Here is a 24561-nt window from a genome sequence, read left to right as displayed (position 1 = left end):
AAGAACTAGATAGTTATGTTTCCTGAGACCCAAGGGACAAAGACAGTGTGAGGGTTGGACATCTGTGCTCTGCTCCCAATAATGGTCATAGGAACATGTTTGCTCCCCAAGATGGAGCGGTGCCTCAAAGTGGGAGACTATACTACGTAAAAAAATATTTGAGAGCTTTCGGGGAGATACTGGCAGAGAGGGAATATATAATATAGACAGCACAATCTGCTTCTAATCAACGATGTGTTTTGGAAAGTAAGCAATTCCAAGTCTACAATGGACTGGAGTCCTGAGGACTTTCCCCAAGATCCTTAGGTTTCTTTGTTTGAAAGAGAGGAAAAGGGGTTCTCTTCCCCACAATGACTCAGCGTTGATTTTCTACAATCCTGGTATGTGTAGGCTCCACCAAATTTAATGTGATATAGAGAAACAATTCCTGCAACTCAAATGTAATACAACAGATATTTATTAGCCACGGTAGAGTGACGTGAAACTTATCTGCTTCTACTTAGTAACAGATTCTTTTGTAATTGGTCTTCTAAGAAATCAGTTCTTCTATTAACACGTTGCATATATATCCCCCAATCCTTTACACCATGAGCAGGGGTCTGAAGAAACTGACATACGGCAAAATGCGTAGCTTCAATTGGCATTTTCTGATAAACCAAAATAACAAACAAAAAAGTCTCTTTGAGCAGAATGTAATTCTCAACTTTTGGAGAGGCAACGCATTTAACAAGCAGAAAGAGTTGCTGTTAACATGTAATGAATTCCTGAGACAAGATACACTGTAAAACATATTGGAGAAAGATTCATTAGAAACAGTGTTATGTTAATGGGTGCAAAAATATAGTTAGAATGAATAAGATCTAGTATTTGATAGCACAATAGGGTAACTAAAGTCAACAGTAACTTACTGTACATTTAAAAATAATTAAAGGAGTGTAACTGGATTGTTTGCAGCACAAAGAAGGGATAAATATTGGAGGTGATGGATACCTCGTTTACCCTGATGTGATTATTACACATGGTATGCCTGCATCAAAATATCTCATGTACCGCATAAATATATACACCTCCAATGTACCCACAAGAATATAAAATAAAAAAATATACAAAAAATAAAAATAACAGCAAAAAATATGTTTAGGAAAACACTGTCATTTAAATTAAGGTTTGAGCAAATGCAGATTAAGAGCCTGTGAAATCACTCTCAGTAAAATGAAACGCCCATCACTTGGGTTTATATGTTGTCAGTAATTTAAAGAAACTTGGCTTGAGGCCCTCACTTCACAGACTCAACTATTACAACACTCTTCCCCTCAATATCTGTAACATCTACCTTATTTTTCTCTGTCTCTCCCCTGTAGCTATGTGTGTTATTTAGAGATCAACTACATTCCCAACTAGAAGCCAAATTTCAGCTCTCCCTTAAGTTTACTTTCACCACATATGTCTTGTATTTATAATTTCTATGAAAACTAGCAGAGGAAGTCTCACTTAGAACTCATGCCTGTCAATCATTTTCAATGATTCCACTTGAATTTCAAAATCCCACCTTGTGACTTTTCCCCGTAAGATCAGCCAGGTAAGTGGAGTGCATTCTCTCCTGACTGTCATCATTGACAAAGGAAATGGAATCTGTTGGGCTGGATTAGTTTTTCATCTCCCACTGGAATTCCAATAAGTAAAAATATCTTCATCTTGTATCAGTAATAACTGTATTGATGCAAGCAAGTATTAGGGTCAATAGACAAGTATGAGACAGCCAGCAGTTAGGCAATTAAGGCATAAAGAAATAATACAAGAAAAGAAAAGTTAAGGTCAATTCAGAAGAGACTTTTAGCTCTACTAGGCCATTGGTTTCAGTACTTAGTAGAGAAGAAGAACTAGAATTTCATATATCAATATATGCTATATAATGGTTAAAGTTTATTGCCTCAATTACAGCTATCTCCTTAGCCTTTTAAATTTCTGTATGTTCTATATACTTCATAATATTACATAACAATATTTAATGGAATAGAAGACACACAAATTATTTTAATTTAAAAGAGCATTTTCTTGTCTATAAAAGTAAGCAATTTTTTTTGCAGAAAATTATTTGAAAGAAAAATGAATCACATAGAATCTTATAAAAATGAAAAAATATGGTTTTAAATTTCTTATTATTTTATTATCTATTGACTTTTGTAAATATTTTTCTTCTTCCACATGTTAATTTGATAAAATATAGTTTTCTAAAATTACATTGTTATACTCCTGGGATACATGATTCTTGTTTGTAGTGTTGAGTTAATACCCTTTTAGGTTTTAAGTAAAAAATTTAACATATTTCAATTTTCATTAATAAGTAAAGAAAAACTTTATCTTTCTTATACGACCGCTTCAAAGTTTTGTATCAGAAGTATAGTAACAGTAAAAGAATTAACAAGATTAAAACTGTGTTATAGAACTTTCCAGTAGCAAAATAATTGTGTTTTAATCCTTTGAAAGAGCTTCCTTAGCAAACTGTTTAGAAAGAAAAATTTTTAATAAAATTATTTTATATCACTTGTTCTTTTAAAATTTTGTCTAAATTGATATATCCTTTTATTCAAGAAATGTCTGAGTGCAGTTCGGTAAGTCTTAACTTTTAAATGGTGAAGCTTCCATCTGGTATTTTTCCATTTATTATCACATTGCCTCTTTAATTTATTTACCTTAAAAATTCTTATACTAATTATGTCTTGAAAATAGTACATCCTGTTACGGTGCAACATATCTCTTAAACATAACACACATGATTTTTAGCACTGTTCCAAGTCACCCTGTGCCATATTCTTGTGCTTCTTCCCATGGTTAAGAGGTGAGTAAGTAAGTATAATTTATCTTCTATTTATCAGCACCATACTTTTCTATTCATCCTTACCCCATTTTTCTTTAATTCTTAAAATAATTTAATGACATTAGATGGCATCATTGCTAACTATTCGGGATGGAAAACAATGTTTGTGTGTGGTTTTGGAGGGGATACTCCTTAACTCAGAGGTACACAGGCTTTTTTTTTTTAATTTTGGAAAGATACAGGGAGTTAAATAAAATGTGAATGTCATCATATAAGTATAAAATTTCATGAAATAAAATTTGATTTTTGCTGCTAAGTCTTCCCATAAATTTTTTGAAGTGGTTATAAAAGTCCAATTAGGTAAAAACAATGAAACGTACTATACTGGGGAAAAAGGACTAGAGTTCTGGCTAAGGTGATGGTAAGTGTCTTACTTTTACTCCTACACCATCTCTTCTCAAATTTTTTTTCGTAAAATTTCTTTCCCTTTACATTCAGAGAAACTTACATAAATAATGGGCATACTAAGTATACTATTGAGAATATCCTTATTTTCTTCAATGGTAGTTCAAAATTTCTGAAAAATTAATAGCGGAGATTGCTTTCTTTGAATTTAAAATTAACCACCTGCAAGCCCCTTGATTTTCTTCACTTAGCTCTTGTAATCACTTTAATTTTAAATATGTCAGGGTGTTAATTAATATCAAAGCATATCATTTATTATCAGCCTCCTACTTATAAGCCTAAAAGTAAATATAATTTTGAAAATGACATTTTAAATGTGGGAAATTCCTTCAAGAAGAAAAACTAAAAGTTCTAAACATTATTATTTGTTCCTTGAAATATGAATCCCCGATTTTTCCCTAAAATATTTTTCCTTGGATTGTAGTATTTGGCATCATGAAATAAGTGTAAAAATTAATAGATTCGTCCAGATTTCATCTTAAATGGAGATAAGTTACTGAGAGAGGAGACATGTAGGTGCTGGTGGTTAGGCAGATAGAGAGGGAGGGTCTTGGAAGACGGCAATGCCTGTGGGACTGCATCTGCACTACCCCAGTAGCCAGCAGGAGGAAAATGTAGTTAAGAACTTCCTCTTATCACAGGATTTTTGCCCAGAAGGGATTTTCCAGCCACTTACACAGGCACAGACAAATATTGGGGCATCCCCAAATGACCCTGAACTCACTATAATGCCATTAGCATTGCAGTTTTAGTCCCACATGGGTTTTGCTTTAGGCATTCATGATTAATAACCAACATGGAGTCACTGTGGCCAAGCCCAGGCATGTGCAGATGCAACACCCACACGGGGAACTTTACCCCACCCATTAAGGCAGAACCACAGAAGACTTCCTTTTTTCTGCCACATAAAAGATCCAGAACTCAGCCCCATTTCTGGCTACCCTCTTTGGATCCCCTCTCACTGATGAGAGCTTTTCTGTTGCTTAATAAATTCTGCTCTGCCTTACTCACTGTCCAGCATCCACATGCCTTAATCTTCTTGGTTGTAAGACAAGAACTCAGACCTTGCTAAACTAAGGGAGTAAGGAGACTGCAACATTACTATCTTCTTATATCTCTGGGAATATTTAAAATTCAATTAAAACATAAAATAAATCTATAAGAACTTTTCTCTATAATAAAATTAATTTGCCTCAGAAGCAAAATAGAACTGTGTCATAATTACTTGGGATTGAGGGGTCAATGTTCTTATTTGTCAGGACATAAAACTTTTGCCTTTTTATATGGCTATTTTTCATACATATTTTTTGTTTTTTTAACTTCATGTTGTGAACTTTTGGTAAAATTTAATTCTGTAAACTTATAAAACCACAATATGCAACCTGGTTTGTAGGCTTTTAAATAAACGTTTCTTAAAAATTATTTAAAGAATTTTGTGGCCAAGGGCAGTCATTCATGCCTATAATCCCAGCACTTTGGGAGGCTGGGGGGTGTGGATCTCTTGAGGTCAGGAATTTGAGACCAGCCTGTCCAACATGGTGAAACCCCATCTCTACTAAAGATACAAAAATTAGCCAGGTGTGGTGGTGCACACCTGTAGTCCCCAGCTACTTGGGAGGCTGAGGCAGGGGGATCGCTTGAGCCTGGAAGGCAGAGGTTGCAGTGAGCTGAGACTGCACCACTGCACTCCAGCCTGGGCAACAGAGAGAACAGTGAGACTCTGTCTCAAAAAAAAAAAAAAAAAAAAAAAACAAAACGGTATTTTCAAGAATTCGCATTACATTACATTTAGACAAGTGTAGAATTCAATAGTATTATCTTTTCTATGTTACAGTAACACTTATGTTGAGTTCACCTCTCAGGGATCTTTCTTAGATTTTTTTTTTTTGATAGGGTAAAGAAAATAAACAGGACAAACAACTGAACTGTATGTGTCTGATTGCAGATCCCCAGATCACAAATGAGGATAAACATTTCAAATGCATTACTGTTCTTATGCCTTACCTCTCAAATGTTTTCTTACAGAGAGATGCAATTAATTTCATGCATACATACTATAATAATATCACAAGATAGCAGCTTATTGTGAGAAAATTGGTATAATTTGATGTAAACATTTGTAAAGGCATTTTAGTTGTGAAAATTACACTGACCCTGCTTACTTTAGATCAATTCTAGGGTGGTAGGAACATGTGGCTGTAAAGAGTTTTCCAGAAAAACACAAAGAACATGTTTTGCCATCAGGTGTTCCTGAGCAGACAAGGCATTATGAATGGAGTGGAAGGATAAATTTCAACATGTACTTTAATGCTGAGGCATCTACGTTAGGAAAAATGAACATGATATACTTAAACAACTAAAAAAATTTCATAAATGCAGTTTGTAAAATCTCTTTTTATTGCCATAACACCATGCCTAAAACAGTGTCTGGTGTAATATAATTTTTAAAATATTTGCTGAATATTAAATTACCAAATGGAAAAATCAAAGAAGGGATCCCAATCAAATGGGGATCCTACTATATTGATTTGATGTTAAGATGTCATAAGTTCCAAGGTGCACCTTTATTTTATGAAGAAAAATACATTTAAAAACTGTGCCTATTAAATTAAGACATCATATTCTCATCATACAGAACTTTTATGTTATATATGTATATATGTACAAAAGTTCTTTTAGATTTACTTAAACATATGTTTTCAACTATCACTCATGTTTACATACAAAGGAAATTATAGACACAGTGTCTTGCTGAAAGTATAAAAGACTTCACACTCAGAAGTGCCTATGGTGAATGACTTGCTCTGAATCACTGACATCTCTGTTTATCCACACATTTTCATCCTCCGGACAAGTAGTTCTCTAAAGAGTGCTCCAGGATTTGGTTATTTTCTTCCAGGTCTCTGACAGCCATTCTGCACTTTGAAAATAATTCGATCCTGCAACTGATTCCGACTGGTAGGTGTCAACTGAAAGTTTTCAAGCAAAAACTTGAATTTGTGTTTATTTTTCTAATCAAGTGTTTCTTAAATTATTTTTTTAATTTAATTTTTATGGACTTAGGCACACAAGTGCAGTTGTGTTACCTTGATATATTGCATAGTGGTAACATCTGGGATTTTAGTCTACCGACCATCTGAACAGTATATATTGTACCCAATAAGTAGTATTTTATTCCTTACTCCCCCTCCAGCCCTCCCGCAATTTGGAGTCTCTAAAATCTATGATTCCATTCTGTTGTCTATATATACCCATTGTTTAGCTCCCACTCAAGTAAAGAACGTGCAGTTTTTTACTTTCTGTTTCTGAGTGATTTCACTGAGAATAACGGTCTCCTGTTTCATCCATATAAGCGTTTTATATATATATACAAATGTTATATATATAAATGCTTTTAGATATATACATACTATTTTAATCCAATCATACATTTATAGACATTTATGTTGATTTCGTAACTTTATTACTGAGAATAATGCCGAGATAAACATACAAATGTCGGGGTCTTTTGGATAAAACGATTTCTTTTCTGTTGGGTAGATACCCAGTAGAGGAATTGCTAGATTGAAGGGTAGTTTCATTTTTAGTTCTTTGAGAAATCTCCATAATGTTTTCCAAAGTGATTATACAAATTTACATTTCTACCAACAGCATATAAGCATCCCCTTTTCTCTGTATCCTCACCAACTGTTGTTTTTTGACTTCTTAATAATAGGCATAATAAATGGTGTGAAATGGTTTCTTGTGGTTTCAATTTACATTTCTCAGATGATGAATGATGATGAGCTTTTTTTCATATATTTGTTGGCTGCTTGTATATATTCTTTTGAAAAATGTGTGTTAATGTCCTTTGCCCACTTTTTGAAGGGGTTAGTTGTTATTTTCTGGATGAACTGTTTGAGTTCCTTATAGATTATGCATATTAGCCCTTCATCAGATGCATTGTTTGCAAATATTTTCTCACAATATGTAGATTGCCTGTTTACTCTGTTATTATTTCCTTTTCTGTTCAGAAGCTTTTTAGTTTAAGTCTCACTTGTTTATTTTTGGTTTTGTTGTGCTCCCTTTTGAGGACTTGGTCATAAATTCTTTGCATAGGCCAATGTCCAGAATAGTTTTTCCTAGGTTTTTGTTCAGGGTTATTAAAGTTTCAAGTCTTAAATTTAAGTCTTTAATCTATCTTGAGTTAATTTTTATATATCATGAGAAATAGGAATCCATTTTCAATCTTCTGCATATGGCCAGCCAATTTTTCCAGCACTATTTATGTTTCAGTGTACATTTTTGTTGACTTTGTCAAAAATCAGTTGGCTGTAGGTATGTGGCTTTATTTCTGTGCTCTTTTCTTTTCCCTTGACTTATGTGTCTATTTTTATGCCAGTGCCATGCGGTTCTGGTTACTATATGCTCATAGTATAATTTGAAATCAGATAGTGTGATATCTCAACCTTTATTCCTTTTGCTTATTATTGCTTTGGCTATTCAGGCTCTTTTTAGGTTCCATTTGAATTTTGTGATTTTTTTTTTACCTAAATCTGTAAAGAATGGCATTGGTAATTTGATAGGAATTGCATTGAATCTGTAGATTGCTTTGGACAGTATGATCATTTTAATAATATTGATTCTTCCAGTCCATGTTTTTTCATTTGTTTGTGTCATCTATGATTTCTTTCATCATTTTTTTGCAGCTCTCTGTGCAGAGGTCTTTCAATTCTGTGGTTAAATGTATTCCTTTCTTTTTTTCTGGAGCTATTGTAAATGAGATTGAGTTCTTGAATTAGTTCTCAGCTTGATTATTATTAGTATATAAAAATGATACTTATTTTTCTACACTTATTTTGTATCCTGAAACTTTACCATCATATCTAAGAGTCTTTTGGGTAAGTTAGGCTATTCTAGGTATAAGATCATATTATCAGTGAACAGAGATAATTTGACTTCCTCTTTTCTAATTTGGATGCCTCTTATTTCTTTCTCTTGACCGATTACCAGGGCTAGGACTTCTAGTACTATGTGGAGTAGGAGTGATGAAAGTGGGCATCCTTGTCTTGCTTCAGATCTTAGGGGGAATGCTTTCAACTTTTCTCCATTCAGCATGATGTTGGCTGAGTTTTTCATATACGGCTTTTATTATTTTGACATGTTTCTTCTATGCCTAGTTTTGTGAGGGCTTTTAACATAAAGGAATGTTTAATTTCATGAAAGACTTTTCTGTGTCTATTGAAATTATCACGTGGTTTTGTTTTTAGGTCTGTTTATGTGATGAATTGCATTTATTCGTTTGCATATGCTGAGCCAACATTGCATCCCTGGAATAAAGCCAATTTGATTGTTCTGTATTATCTTTTTGATAGCCTGCTATATTTCATTTGCTAGTATCTTATTGAGGATTTTTGCATTGACATTTATCAGGAAAATTGGTTTGTAGTTTTCTTTTTCAGTTGTGCCTTTCCCTGACTTTGGTATCAGGGTGATACTGGCTTTATAGAATGAGTTAGGGAGAACTTCCTCCTCCTCAATTTTTTTAAACAGTTTCAGTACAATTGGTTTCAATTTTTCCATGTACATCTGATAGAATTTGGCTCTGAATCCATCAGGTCCTGGGCTCTTTTCTGTTGGGAGATTTTTTATTACTGATTGAATTTCACTTCTTGTTAAAGGTCTGTTCTGGATTTCTATTTCTTCCTGGTTCAATCTTGGGAGGTTGTATGTTTCCAGGATTTTATTATTTTCTCTAGGTTTTCCAGTTTGTGCACATAGAGGTGCTCACTGTAGTCTGATAATCTTTTATATTTCTGTTGTATAAGTTATAATGTCGTCTTTATCCTTCCTGATTGTGCATATTTGAGATTTTCTCTATTTTTTTTGGTTAATCTAGTTAGCAGTCTATCCATTTTGTTTATTTTTTCCAAGAACTGACTTTCATTTTATTGATCCTTTGTATTATTTTATTCTCAATTTCATTTAGTTCGGCTCTGATCTTTGCTATTTATTTTTTTCTGCTAGCTTTGGGTGTGGTTTGTTCTTGTTTTTCTAGTTCCTTCAGGTGCAAGTCAGGTTGTTAGTTTGCGATCTTTCCATCTTTTTCATGTAGGAATTTAACACTATAACTTCCCTCTTAGCACTACTTTTGCTGTATCTCAGAGGTCTAAACATAGTTTGATCTATCTAGTAATGCCTACATGGAAATGTCCAAGTTATTCTGTAAGGCTATTTTTTAACTGATAAAGTTCATAAATCCCAAGGTAATGCCAATTACTAATGATTCTGCCTAGTTAACAGCAATTTTCAGATTCAGTCCAATTTTGGATAAAATATTAAACTGTGCATGTCTGAGATGCTGTGATAAATAGAAGTAATCTTTTAGCAATAGCAGTTTCATGTAGGAAGCAGTTGTAATCATGGTAACCAGTAGCCAGTGACATTGCCAGATATACAACCCATTGTTTGTAGCAGCAGTAGAAGAGAACTGCCCTTTATTAGCAGTTTTGAGACACTTCAGGGACCCATATGGAAAAAAGGAGTGTTCTGAAATGAACTGGGAGTCTGTGATTTGGTTGATGGATATAAATCAGAGATTTTTATGCTTATTTCAAATTACAGCTACATTACTGAGTCCTTTGGGGTGGGGCACTTTGGAGGAACATTCTAACAATTTATTAAAGTTCAACTAAATTTTATTACAGTTTCACATTTGTATATCACAGGAAATGTGACATTTTAGTTGTGCTAAATTATACAACTTTTTAGAAAAATTTGCAATAAGATTTTCTACTACACTTAAATCCTTTGTCTGTTAGTTTATTGTGCCAAAGCCCTGGATGTGTATTTTAAAATCATGCTATTTCAGTATTTCACCTAGTCTTTTAAAAAATGTATTCGGGGACATGATTATCTCAATAGATGCAGAAAAGGCCTTTGACAAAATTCAATAGCCCTTCTTGCTAAAAACTCTCAATAAATTCGGTATTGATGGGACGTATCTCAAAATAATAAGAGCTATCTATGACAAACCCACAGCCAATTTCATACTGAATGGGCAAAAACTGGAAGCATTCCCTTTGAAAACTGGCACAAGACACGGATGCCCTCTCTCACCACTCCTATTCAACATAGTGTTGGAAGTTCTGGTCAGGGCAATCAGGCAGGAGAAGGAAATAAAGGGTATTCAATTAGGAAAAGAGGAAGTCAAACTGTCCCTGTTTGCAGATGACATGATTGTATATCTAGAAAACCCCATCGTCTCAGTGCAAAATCTCCTTAAGCTGATAAGCAACTTCAGCAAAGTCTCAGGATACAAAATCAATGTGCAAAAATCACAAGCATTCTTATAGACCAATAACGGACAAACAGAGAGCCAAATTATGAGTGAACTCCCATTCACAATTGCTTCAAAGAGAATAAAATACCTAGGAATACAACTTACGAGGGATGTGAAGGACCTCTTCAAGGAGAACTACAAATCACTGCTCAAGGAAATAAAAGAGGACACAAACAAATGGGAGAACATTCCATGCTCATGGATAGGAAGAATCAATATCGTGAAAATGGCCATACTGCCCAAGGTAATTTATAGATTCAATGCCATCCCCATCAAGCTACCAATGACTTTCTTCACAGAATTGGAAAAAACCATTTTAAAGTTCATATGGAACCAGAAAAGAGCCTGCATTGCCAAGACAATCCTAGCCAAAAGAACAAATCTGGAGGCATCACGCTACCTGACTTCAAACTATACTACAAGGCTACAGTAACCAAAACAGCATGGTACTGGTACCAAAAGAGAGATATAGACCAATGGAACAGAACACAGCCCTCAGAAATAATATCACACATCTACAACCATCTGATCTTTGACAAACCTGACAAAAACAAGAAATGGGGAAAGGATTCCCTATTTAATAAATGGTGCTGGGAAAACTGGCTAGCCATATGTAGAAAGCTGAAACTGGATCCCTTCATTACACCTTATACAAAAATTAATTCAAGATGGATTAAAGACTTAAATCTTAGACCTAAAACCATAAAAACCCTAGAAGAAAACCTAGGCAATACCATTCAGGACATAGGCATGGGCAAGGACTTCATGTCTAAAACACCAAAAGCAATGTCAACAAAAGCCAAAATTGACAAATGGGATCTCATTAAACTAAAGAACTTCGGCACAGCAAAAGAAACTACCATCAGAGTGAACAGGTAATCTACAGAATGGGAGAAAATTTTTGCAGTCTACTCATCTGACAAAGGGCTAATATCCAGAATCTACAAAGAACTCAAAGAAATTTACAAGAAAAAAAACAAACAACCTCATCAAAAAGTGGGTGAAGGATATGAACAGATACTTCTCAAAAGAAGACATTTATGCAGCCAAAAGACACATGAAAAAATGCTTATCATCACTGGCCATCAGAGAAATGCAAATCAAAACCACAGTGAGATACCATCTCACACCAGTTAGAATGGCGATCATTAAAAAGTCAGGAAACAAAAGGTGCTGGAGAGGACGTGGAGAAATAGGAACACTTTTACACTGTTGGTGGGACTGTAAACTAGTTCAACCATTGTGGAAGACAGTGTGGCGATTTCTCAAGGATCTTGAACTAGAAATATCATTTGACCCAATCAGCCCGTTACTGGGTGTATACCCATAGGATTATAATTCATGCTGCTATAAAGACACATGCACACATATGTTTATTGTGGCACTATTCACAGTAGCAAAGACTTGGAACCAACACAAATGTCCATCAATGATAGACCGGATTAAGAAAATGTGGCACATATACACCATGGAATACTATGCAGCCATAAAAAATGATGAGTTCATGTCCTTTGTAAGGACATGGATGAAGCTGGAAACCATCATTCTCAGCAAATTATCGCAAGGACAGAAAACCAAACACCGCATGTTCTCACTTATAGGTGGGAATTGAACAATGAGAACACCTGGACACAGGAAGGGGAACATCACACACCGGGGCCTATCGTGGGGTGGGGGGAGGGGGAAGGGATAGCATTAGGAGACATACCTAATGTAAATGACGAGTTAATGGATGCAGCACAGCAACATGGCATACGTTTACATATGTAACAAACCTGCACATTGTGGACATGTACCGTAGAACTTAAAGTATAATAAAAAAAAATGTATTCGGAGAAATTTGTTTTGTTGAATCTTGAAACAATATAGCTCTTACTAGATTACACAGTACATTATAGAAAAAGTATGAAAAGGTAGGAATAGTCCTGTAAAGAAACATTTTATTATGCAATTATTTTCAAGGCAGGTGATAGGCGCCTAGTGAGTGCTGAGTATGAGACAGAAAATAAAAGTGGCTTAATGTGCTTTATAAAATACCTCCTTCCCATCACAAAAGATTTAGAATTAGTTTGTCTAGACGGCAAGCTTTTATATTTTTTTTAAATCTAATTAAGAGGATCTGATTTATATTCTACCTCTTTTCCTGTGGTAAGATCTATGTTACTTTTTTCTTTTCTTCTCTCTTTTTGCTTTGTTTTGTCTACTGGTGGCACAAGAATCTTCATAACAAATTGCCAGAGCCTACACGTGAAACTAAATCAGTAACTTTCTAAGTTAGGTACATTGGACTCATTCAGGGTGTTTTGGTCAAGTGATATCAATCCCAATTAAGTGAGTTTAATCATAAGAAGATAATTTGTTGTGAGACTACTGATGGTTTCCCAGGCAGAGAAAAAAACTACTGGCTCTGGAACTTATAAGGAGAGAGAAAATGTGTTGCCTGAATCTTTCTTAGTCTCTCCCTGTCTTTCTTTCCTTCCCCACTTCTCCTGCTCTTATTCCTCCTTTTTCTTCTCTCCCTCTTCTTCTTTCTTCAATTTCTTCTTTCTGTCTCCTCATCTCTGTTTGACTGTTTAGATTAATTTTTCCCTTATGTACTCAGGTTCTTTGCATGTAGTGGAGGCTATCACTGAAGGGGTAGCTTAATATTCACATCCTAGCTCTGCAACTTAAAAAGCAAGAATATTTTCTCTGCTACAGTGTGTAAGAACAATTCTGGAAAACAATAGTAACCAGCCAAGATTATTTTATATAGCCTTCCTATGTAAAATTCTGGGCAGGGATACTATTTGGCCAGAACTGAATCATACATCCTCCTCTGTATTCAGGGGTGTATTATCTGTTCCTGGGGAGATGAATTTAAAAAAGCATGCTAAGCAGCTCAAAACAGTAGACATCCCAGGACTTTAGGAAGGCATTTAAAAGATTTGTTAAGAATAAAGGTGTCCACAACCAAGAATACAATATGTATCCATTTTGTTAGAGTTAACATAGTCATATAGCACTTATATATCTAAAACATAGTGAGATTCTGATAGCATGCTTCAGCTTCTTCCCCCTCTCTTTTCTGACCTTAACTGTATTCTTTCACTTCTTTTTCTGTTTTTTATTAATTGCTTTTCATTTTTAAATATTATGGGTACATAATAGTTGTATATATTTATGGGGTACAGATGATGTTTTGATGCAGGCCTACAAAGTGTGATGATCAAATTAGGGTCTTGGGGTATCCATCACCTCAAGCATTTATCTTTTTTGTGTGTGTTAGAAACTTCCCAATTCCACTCTTTTAGTTATTTTAAAGTACACAATGAATTATTGTTAACTAGAGTCACTCTATCATGCTACCAAACACTAACTTTATTCATTCTATATACCTGTACCTACTAACCATTCCCACTTGATCTCCTGCCTTCCTGCTACCCTTTCAACCTCTGATAATCATCATTCTACTCTCTATCTCCATGAGTTTACTTTTAGTTTTTAATTATTATCCTTTTAGCTCCCATGAGTGAATGAGAACATGTGGTAATTGCCTTTCTGTGTCTGGCTTACATGAGGGTACAGATATTTTCTCAATATATTAATTTCCTCTTTTTTTGGACATATACCAGTTTTTTTAGGACTCCATACCATTGTTCATAGTGGCTCTACTAATTTACCAAGTACAAGGGTATACAAGGGTTTTCTCAAAAATCCAATTAAAATGGACTAAAGACTTGAATCTAAGACTTCAAACTATAAAACCACTAAAAGAAAACATTGGAGAAGCACTTCCAAACACTGGTCTGGGCAAAGATTTATTGTGGACACCTTTATGCTTAACAAAAGCATAGGCAACCAAAGCAAAAATGAACAAATGGAAAGACATCAAGGTAAAAAGCTTCTCATGACAAAAGAAACAACAAAGTGAAGAGACAACCCACAGAATGAAAGAATTTACAAACTATCCATTTGAAAAAGGATTAATAAACAGAATACGTATGCAGCTCAAACACCTCAATAGGAAAACATTAAATAATCCAATCTAAAAAATAGGCAAAAGATCTGAATAGACATTTCTCAGAAGAAGACATATAAATGGCTAACAGGTATATGAAAAAATGCTCAGAGAATACAAATCAAAACGGCAATGAAATATCACGTCATCCAAGTTAAATGGTTTTTATCCAAAAGACAAGCAATTATGAACGCTGGCAAGGATGTTGATTCAGTAGCTTCTTTTTATAGCGCTCCTGAGGATTCATTTCCTTTCCCTTGCTGATGAATTATCTTATTATTTTATTTGGCCCCATCAGCTCTGCTTTCTCTACGTTGAGCACTATATACCTACAAGGCTCTATTGATTTTTCTTTCCTATACCCTTTACCATATTCCTATGAATGAAGAGTTTTATCCAATTCTCTCTCTCTCTTTTTTTTTTTTTTTTTTTTTTTTTGTGAGGCTGAGTCTTGCTCTGTTGCCCAGGCTGGAGTGCAGTGGCACGATCTTGGCTCACTGCAACCTCCGCCTCCCGGGTTCACGCCATTCTCCTGCCTCAGCCTCCCGCATAGCTGGGACTACAGGTGCCCACCACCATGCCGGGCTGATTTATTTTTTTGTATTTTTTTAGTAGAGACGGGGTTTCACCGTGTTAGCCAGGATGGTCTCGATCTCCTGACCTTGTGATCCTTCTGCCTCGGCCTCCTAAAATGCTGGGATTACAGGCCTGAGCCACCACGCCCAGCCCCAATTCTCTCTTTAGTGAGATACCTCACCTGGCATTCTAGCTTAAAGTCAACTCTTATCACCATGAAAAACGTACATAGATATGGGTACAATGAGACTGCCTGCATGTTCATATGAACAGGACCATTTTTGTTGCTTGGCATGATCTGTACCTTCAGCAACAGAAGCTAAATGCAAAATGTGTTTATTTATACAACTTAAAGCATCAGCTAGACTTAGATTCAGTTTGAACACATCCTCTATATTGAATAAACCATTACTCCATTTTCTCTTATCTTTTAATAATCTGTTTGTTTTCTAATTAATAAAACAAATTCAATCTTTCCAATGTCTCCTTACTTCAAACTCCTTTCACTTACTTAAAATTATAATTTACTGTATTATATATTTATTTGTGTAATTTTTTAAGTCAGAGCTCAGGTCGCATGGCTGCAGACATTTTTAGTGGTTTGTTCATATTCTGTCTTTTCTGAATGCCTTGTTACTGTCATGCACAATTTTATATAATATAAAATGTATGCAAATGTATTATATTAATGCAGAAATGTATACATACACCCAAATTATAGAAATATTATTTAATAATATCTTATCAAATTAAGTAAATGTAACATTGTGTTAATCATGGTAGAAAAAAACAGAATATAAATAAGAAAAGAACAAATGCACAAAATTAAGAAAAAATATGATTTGTTTTCCAGAAAAAGAGAGATGATTGGCATGATAGTGGTAAGAACCTGCTTGTGCAGATGTAAGAAACAGCATTAAATACATGCAGTGGAGTAATATTAGAAATCATGGAGAAAATCTGACTTATTTTGATAAAAGGAAATAGTTACCTGGAAGTCTTAAATACTAAATTTAAGTTCATTCACATGATTCTTGTGAGTCATTTAACTTTATTTAGAGAGTAGGGTTGTGTGTGTGTGTGTGTGTGTGTGTGTGTGTTGATATTGTCATTGTTTTGAGACGGAGTCTCACTGTATCGGGAGTAACTGGGATTACAGGCACGCACCACCACACCCAGCTAATTTTGGAGAGCAGGTGTTAATAGTTTCTTCTATTCAACACATCTGCCATAAGCCAGGAACAGTGTTGCCAGCTTAGAATATAAAGATGAACAAGAAACATAACATCTACTCTAACAATGAACGTCTTCAATTATCAGAGAGGATACCTATTAATCAGACCAATAAAGATAAACTTTTAATCGTGAGAACGGGCTTGGAGATGCAGGAGGAGCAGATATGAGTTGAAAAATTAAAAAGTTATTGATGTCATTCAAGATACAAGGAATTATAAGGCAAATGGTTTCTTCCATAATGCACCTTATTTGCACATATTAATTTTTGAGATTGTGCCTTCTATTTCTGTCACTAATCAATAATTGCTTTTCACTTATTTTTGTTAGATTTTTTGAACATCCTCATATACAGCAATATATAAGTATAGAATATTGTTACATTCAATATCTTAGCCTTCCTCTGTTACAGTTATTTTATTTTATTCTTGTTATTTTGCAATTGCATCCTACTTTTGGTTTATTAAGTATTATATATCCCTGAAAGCCTCTTTCAATCACTTTACATCTTTTAAAACAAAGCAGGGTATGCAGAAACTTTTTTTAAAAAAAATTTAAATCAAAAAGTGTGTGGTTACCTTACACAAACTTGTATGTCTCTTTGCAGTTTTTCAGCACATTTCTACATGTTGTTTTTAGTAAAGCCTTAGAATAAATCAAGAGCGAATGAGCCAGAAAAACTGTTACAAAGACAGTCTGCTAGATAGATATCTTAGATTTCTTGCACATATTTCAATCTAAATTGCCGTTAAGACAATTGCCATACACTTCTGACTGGTGTTCCCTTGGTCACCTTTAAGGAATATATCTTGTTGCCTAACATTTGAAATGTCTCACGTGCAATACTGATGGAGCTTCTCAAGAGGCCAGATGTGTTATCTGTGTTAGTTCAGGTTGTGAAATCAATTTATTTAATTTTTGATGTGATCACTGATTTGCAGACTTTTATGTGGGCTTTAATTTAGTGCAAGTTTGACATGAGTCTCTGTCTGCAGTTTCTGAAAAAAACATAATGACTTTTCTGTGTTTGTGTAGTTTATCACTTAGGATGGAATGCTTTTTACAAATCAAAATATTTTAGAACTTTTATCTCTATACTACATCTTCTCATATATAGACTTATTTTAAATCCCCATACTTCTAGTAATTGACCAAATTGTTTCATCTGCAATTTTTTAAACCTATGCTTCAAGATGTTAGTAACAAATGAAAACTCACAGGTGAAACTCTTCTAGGGTCATTTGTTTCATAAGAATATGCCCAGACAAAAACACTGTCTCTGTCTCTTTCTCTGTTTCTCTCTCTCTTTTTCTTTTCTTCCATAAACAGAAGTTAGACCTTTCCCCTTTGAAGTAGGCACAGAGAAAATTTAGTGGCATGGCTTAAAATTGCTCTCAATTTTCATGTGGAAAAAAAGATGAACAGATGTATTTCTATTCCATTACTTTTTAAAACTAAGCAAAAATAAAAAAATAAAATTTTCTACAAATCAAGCTAAAAAGTACAAAGGAGAGTTGTCTGATACATGAAAAGTACATTCAATGAAGGGATAACTCACAGAGAACAGATGTATCTCAATACAACTTGGGTAGCACAAGGTGTTTTCCAAAAGTATGTCTCATGGCCCCAATGTTCTCAAATGAATGTGTTACTTGACACCATAACCTAAACATAAGTATCAGCTATAGCAGTGTCCCTGGTATAAAACCACAATGCACAGTAGCAGAGGTGAAAAGAATACAAATGTAGAGGAAGCAAAATCAATGGAAACCAGAGATGTGTTCAGGTAATAGTAGATAGTAACTAGCTTTTGAGCTACTGATCACACCAACAGAAGGAGAACAAAAATATAATTGCTAAGTCATTACACACACACACACACACACACACACACAGAGAGAGAGAGAAACCTGTGACTCGCTGACTTTGGTTGTGAGTTAATTCTCTGTTCACTTGAAAAGGATGGCAATTACAGGGACTTAGTTCATTGGAAAGACAGTGTAGAAGAGATGATTAAAAGATGTGGTGGGATTCCATACAGGATTTTGAGATTCCTGTATTCCCCCTCATATGGTTTGGCTATGTCCCCACCCAAATTTCACCTTGACTTGTGATAATTCTCCTGTGTCAAGAGCAGGGCCGGGTGGAGATAATTGAATAATGAGGGTAGTTTTCCTTATACTGTTCTTGTGGTAGGGAATAAGTCTCAAGAGAGCTGATAGTTTTACAAATGGGAGTTCCGTGCACATGCTCTCTTACCTGTCACCATGTAAGATATATCTGCTTCTCCTTTGCCTCCCACCATGATTGTGAGGCCTCCCCAGCCATGTAGAACTGTGAGTCCATTAACCTTCTTTCCTTTATAAATTACCCAGTCATCGGTGTGTCTTTATTAGCAGCATGAGAATGGACTAATATGGTAAATTGGTACCAGGTAGTGGGTGCTGCTTTAAAGATACCTGAAAATATAGAAACGACTTTGGAACTAGGTAACAGGCAGAGGTTGGAATCATTTGAGAGGCCTCAGAAGAAGATAGAAGAATGTGGGAAAGTCTGGAACTTCTTAGAGACTTGGAGGGCTCAAAAGACAGGAAGAGGTAGGAACGTTTGGAACTTCCTAGATACTTATTGAATGGCTTTTATCAAAATGCTGATAGTGATATGAACTGTAAAGTCCAGGCTGAGGTGGTCTCAGATAAAGGTGAGGAACTTGTTGGGAACGGGATTAAAGATCACTCTTGTTATGCAAAGAGACTGGTGGCACTTAGGTCCTGTTATGCAAAGAAACTGGTGGCACTTATCTCCTGCCCTAGAGATCTGTGGAACTTTGAACTCAGTGAGATTAGTTAGGGTATTTGGTGGAAGAAATTTCTAACCAGCAAAGCGTTCAATAGGAAACAGAGCATAAAAGTTTGGAAAAGGTACAGCCTGATGATGCCGTGGAAAAGAAAACCTCATTTTCTGAGGAGAAATTCAAACTGGCTGCAGAAATTTACATAAATATTGAGGAGCCAAATGTTAATCACCAAGACAATGGGGAAAATGTCTCCAGGGCATGTCAGAGACATTCATGGCAGCCCCTCCCATCACAGGCCTGGAGGCCTAGGAGGAAATAAATGGTAAGACAATGGGGAAAATGTCTCCAGGGCATGCTGGAGACATTCATGGCAGTCCCTCCCATCACAGGCCTGGAGGCCTAGGAGGAAATAAATGGTTTTGTGGGCTGAGTCCAGGGCCCCCCGGTGCAGCCTAGGGACTTGGTGCCCTGCATCCCAGCTGCTCCAGCCATGGCTAAAAGGGTCCAAGGTACAGCTCAGGTTGTGGCTTCAGAGGGTGCAAGTCCCAAGCCTTGGCAGCTTCCACATGGTGTTAAGCCTGTGGATGCGTAGAAGTCAAGAACTGAGGTTTGGGAACCTCCACCTAGATTTCAGAGGATGTATGGAAATGCCTGGATGTCCAGGCAGAGATGTGCTGCAGGGGTGGAACCCTCATGGAGAACCTCTGCTAGGACAGTGTGGAAGGGAAATGTGGGATACAATCCCACATGTAGAGTCCCCACTGGGCACTGCCTAGTGGAGCTGTGAGAAGAGGCTCACCATCCTCCAGACCCCAAAATGATAGATCCACTTATAGCTTGCACTGTGCAAGAAAGTTGACTGAAGGACAGATTGTCATTTTAAAAAATAAGTGATAAATAATTATAACTACTGAATGCTGCTTTCATGAGTTCTTCATTAAATATTAGGTCAATAAAGGATTTAAGTTAAAGGGAGGTTAAAGATTTTCTGTGCATGCATTACGATCTAAAAAACAAAGATGACAAATTTGATCCAACTGATATATTAAAACACTTCATCCAGAAATGACAGAATTCACATGATTTTCAAATACACATGAAAACTTTGACAAGATTGATCATATGCTTTGGCTTGAGGTAACTCAATAAATTTCAAAGCAATGAAACTATTAAAGTATTTTTTTCTGACTACTTTGTAACTAAGGTGGAAATTTAGAAATATACATGTAAACAAAAGCAAAAGTGTAACTGCATTTTTCTTCAGTGTTTAGACATTTGTAAATTTTAAATAAATGGTAGGAACAGAGATAAATTCAAAGGAAACAAGAAGATATTGTAAAGTGGATGATGACAAATACAAGACATATAAAATTTTGGGTCTGAATTAAAGTTTTGCTTACAAGCATATATAGATCCTAAACTGCATATAAACTGTGATCTATTGTGTAAAATAAAGGAAAGAATAACAAATTAAAAACCTAAAGAAGTTATATGATAATAATAAAGATAAGTTTATAAAGCAAAAGCAATGATAAAGACAAAGGATAAGAAGAAAATTAGCTAAATCAAAAGTTGACAGTTTATAAAGACAAAATTGATAGACATCTTGCAAGACTGATTGACATATTGAGAGTGAGCAATACTAAAAACGCTGTATTACTACAGATCTTATGAAGGGATTTTATGAATATTAACAATATTAAGCCATAAAATATTAAACACTTTGATTAAAATGACAAATTCTTATGAGTTCTCATCTTTAAAATCCAAATGTAAAAGAAATAGAAAATATGAATATTCTTATAATTTATTCAGAAATTGAATTAGTTGGCCTAAGGTTTTAATGGGAAGCATATGCTGAAAAAAAGTTAAGTTTTAAAGTGTTTACTGGAGACTAATAACTGGAAAACATAAGGAAGGAAGCACAAGTAAACTTATATTCTTTTACCAGTGACTTCAACCAAGTATTTAAGGGAAAGTGATAAGAACCTTACACAACACTTTCACAAAATAGGAGAGAAGAAAATATTTCCTGAATCTTTTATAAGCAAACCTGTGATATCAAAATCTGACAAAACATTAAAAAAAGACAACTACAGACCGGTATTCTTCATAAACACAAGTGTTAAATTTCTTAATTAAATATTAATAGAGATAATGTGAAGAATAGCCAACACATCATGGCCAAGTAGGTTTAATTTCAGGATTATTAGGTTAGTTTACTATTCAGAAAACAATCCATGTAATTTTTCATATTAATTTAATAAAGAGAAAAGTAAAATAATTATTTTGATTCATAAAAAAGTCACTTTTCAAAATTAATTACCTATTTATGTTAACAATTCTCACAAGTGACAAAATGAAAGTTTCTCAGTATTATAAAGGACATTTATAAAAATTTCTTGGACCTTCTACAAAAAAAAAAAAAGAAAAGAAAACCTCAATTCCTATTTCACACCATACTCCTCCAAAATAATTTGATTTGGATCATAGAATGTGAGTGTGTGTGTCTGTGTGCATGTGTGTCTGTGTGTATACACACACACACAGGTGTATTTTAGAGTCATTGCATGTTTGGTTCCACACTACTGCAATAAAATAAATATTGCAATAATGCAAGTCTCACAGTTGTTGTTTTTTCCTTTCCCAGTGTATATATAAGTTATGTCTACATCATACTCTAGTCAATTCAGTGTGCAATAACATTACATTCTCCACTGAAGTCTTGAATCCTTCAAAGTCATCCATGAGAGATGGAATCAATTTCTTCCACACACCTGTTAGTGTTGCTATTTTAACCTCCTTCCATGAAATACAAATATCCTTAATGATATCTAGATTAGTGATTCCTCTCCAGAAGGTTTTCAATTTACTTTGCCCAGATTCATCAGAAAAATTACTAGCTATAGCAGCTATAGTCTTACAAAATGAATTTCTTAAACAATAAGACTTCAATATTTAAATCACTCCTTGATCCATGAGCTGCAGAATACATGGGTTAGTAGGCAGGAAAATAAGATTAATCACTTCAGCGCTCTAGAGTGACAAGGTGCATTGTTAGTGAGCAGTAATATGTTGAAAGGAATCTTTTTATCTGAGCAGTAGGTCTCAACAGTGGGCATAAAATATTCAGTAAACCATACTGTAAACAAATGTGCTCTAGACCAGGCTTTGTTGTTTCATTAATAGAGCACAGGGAGAGTATATTTAGCATAATTCTTTAGGGTCCTAAGAGGTTTGAAATGCCAAATGATAATTGGCTTTAACTTAAAGTCACCCGCATTAGCCCCTAACAAGAAAGTTAGCCTGTTGTTTGAAGCTTTGAAGCCAGGCATTGACTTTTCCTCTCTAGCTTTGAAAGTCCTAGATGGCATCTTCTTTCTAAAGAAAGCTATTTTATCTACACTAAAAGTCTGTTGTTCAGTATGGCCACCTTCATCTATTATCTTACCTAGATCTTCCGGATAACTGTGTTAGGACTTGCTGCTTCACATAGACTTTCATGTAACAGAAATGGCTTCTTTTTTAAACCTCATGAATCACCTTCTGTTAGCTTTCAATTTTTCTTCTGCAGTTACCTGACCTCTCTCAGGTTTCTAAGAATTGAAGAGAGTTAGAGTCTTATCTAGATTGGACTTTGGTTTAAGCAAATGTTGTGACTGATTTGATCTTCTATCCAGGCTATTAAACAAACTCCATATCGGCAGTTTTGCTTTCTAATCATTTGTGTGTTTACTGGGGTAGAATTTTTAATGTCTTTCAAAAAATTTTCCTTTGTATCCTCAACTTGGGTAACTATTTAGCTTAAGTGACCTAACTTTCAATCTATCTTGGCTTTCAACATGCCTTCCTTACAAGCTTAATTATTTTTAGTGTTTGCTCTAAAGTGAGAGACATATGGCTCTTCATTTGAACACTTAGAGGCCATTTAGGGTTATGAATTGGCCTAATCTCAATATTATTGTGTCACAGGGAATAGGGAGGCACAGAGAGAGAGAGAGAGAGAGAGAAAGAGAGAAAGAGAGGTAGGGGAATTGCCAGTCTGGGAGCAATCAGAATATATGCAACATTTATTGATTAAGTTTGCCATCGAATGTGGATGTGATTTGTGGTGCCCCAAAACAATTACAATAATAACATCAAAGATCACTGATCATACATCACCGCAACAGATATAATAATAATGAAAAAGTTTGAAATATTGCACAACTTAATAAAATGTAACATAGACACAAAGTAAGCACATGCAATTGGGAAAATGGTCCTGATAGACTCATTTGACCAAGAATTGCCACAAACCTTCAATATATAAAAGGTGCAATATCTGCAAAGTACAATTAAGTGAAACAATGCAGTGATGTATGCCTATATATATAATGAGATTTATTATAAGGAATTGGCTTACATGATTATGGAAACTGTAAAGTCCAGCGATCTACCTCCTGCAGGTAGGAAACCCAGAAAACCTGGTGTAAATTCCAGCACAAGTCCAAAGGCCTGAGGAGCAGAAACACAGATGGTATAAATCCCAGTTCTAGGCAGGAGAAGACTGATATCTTATCTCAAGCATTTACTTAGAGAGATAGATTTACACTTTCCTTTGCCTTTTAGTTCTATTCAGACCTTCGAAATGTTGGATGATGCTCACTCACATTAAGGAAGGCCTTCTGCTTTACTTAGCCCAGTAATTCAAATGCTAATCTCTTCTAGAAACACTGCCACAGAGGCATGCAAAAATAATGTTTAACCAAGTATCTGGGAACATTGTGACCCAGTCAAGTTGACATAAAATTAAGTATCACACTTGGCAGTAGGTCAAGGTTTCTAATACAATATATGTTAAGCAATTACCATAAAAAAAGATAAGGTAGATATCATCAAAAACAAGCAAATAAAATTAACCTCCTCATCAAAAACATTTTTCAAAATGAAATGAACAGGCAACACACTGGTGAAAAATTCCCCAAATAATATGTATTATCTAATAAGGAATTGTTATCTATGATATATAAGGAACTCTGATAATTTAACAATAAAAACACAAACTGCCCAATAATAAAATGAGTAAAGATTTAAAAGGACACTTTACATAGGCTAATACATACATGGAAATGTGTTTAATTTCTCATTAGTCATTAGAGAAATACAACTTGAAATCACAGTGAAATACCACTGCACATTCCTCAGAATGACTGTAATTAAGACTGACAGTACCCTATTTTGTCAACAATGTGCAGCAATGAAAATAAACATTTTTCATGGCAGTGTAAATTTATACAATTATTTTATAAAAAGTTCTGTATACACAAACATATATCTATCCAATAATCCAATAATTTCAATCCTACTTA

Source organism: Pan troglodytes, chromosome 3 (genome assembly GCF_028858775.2).
Source record: "Pan troglodytes isolate AG18354 chromosome 3, NHGRI_mPanTro3-v2.0_pri, whole genome shotgun sequence".
NCBI classification, from domain to species: Eukaryota; Metazoa; Chordata; class Mammalia; order Primates; family Hominidae; genus Pan; species Pan troglodytes.
The sequence above is the reverse complement of the archived record's forward strand: the minus strand, read 5'-3'. Positions refer to the sequence as shown.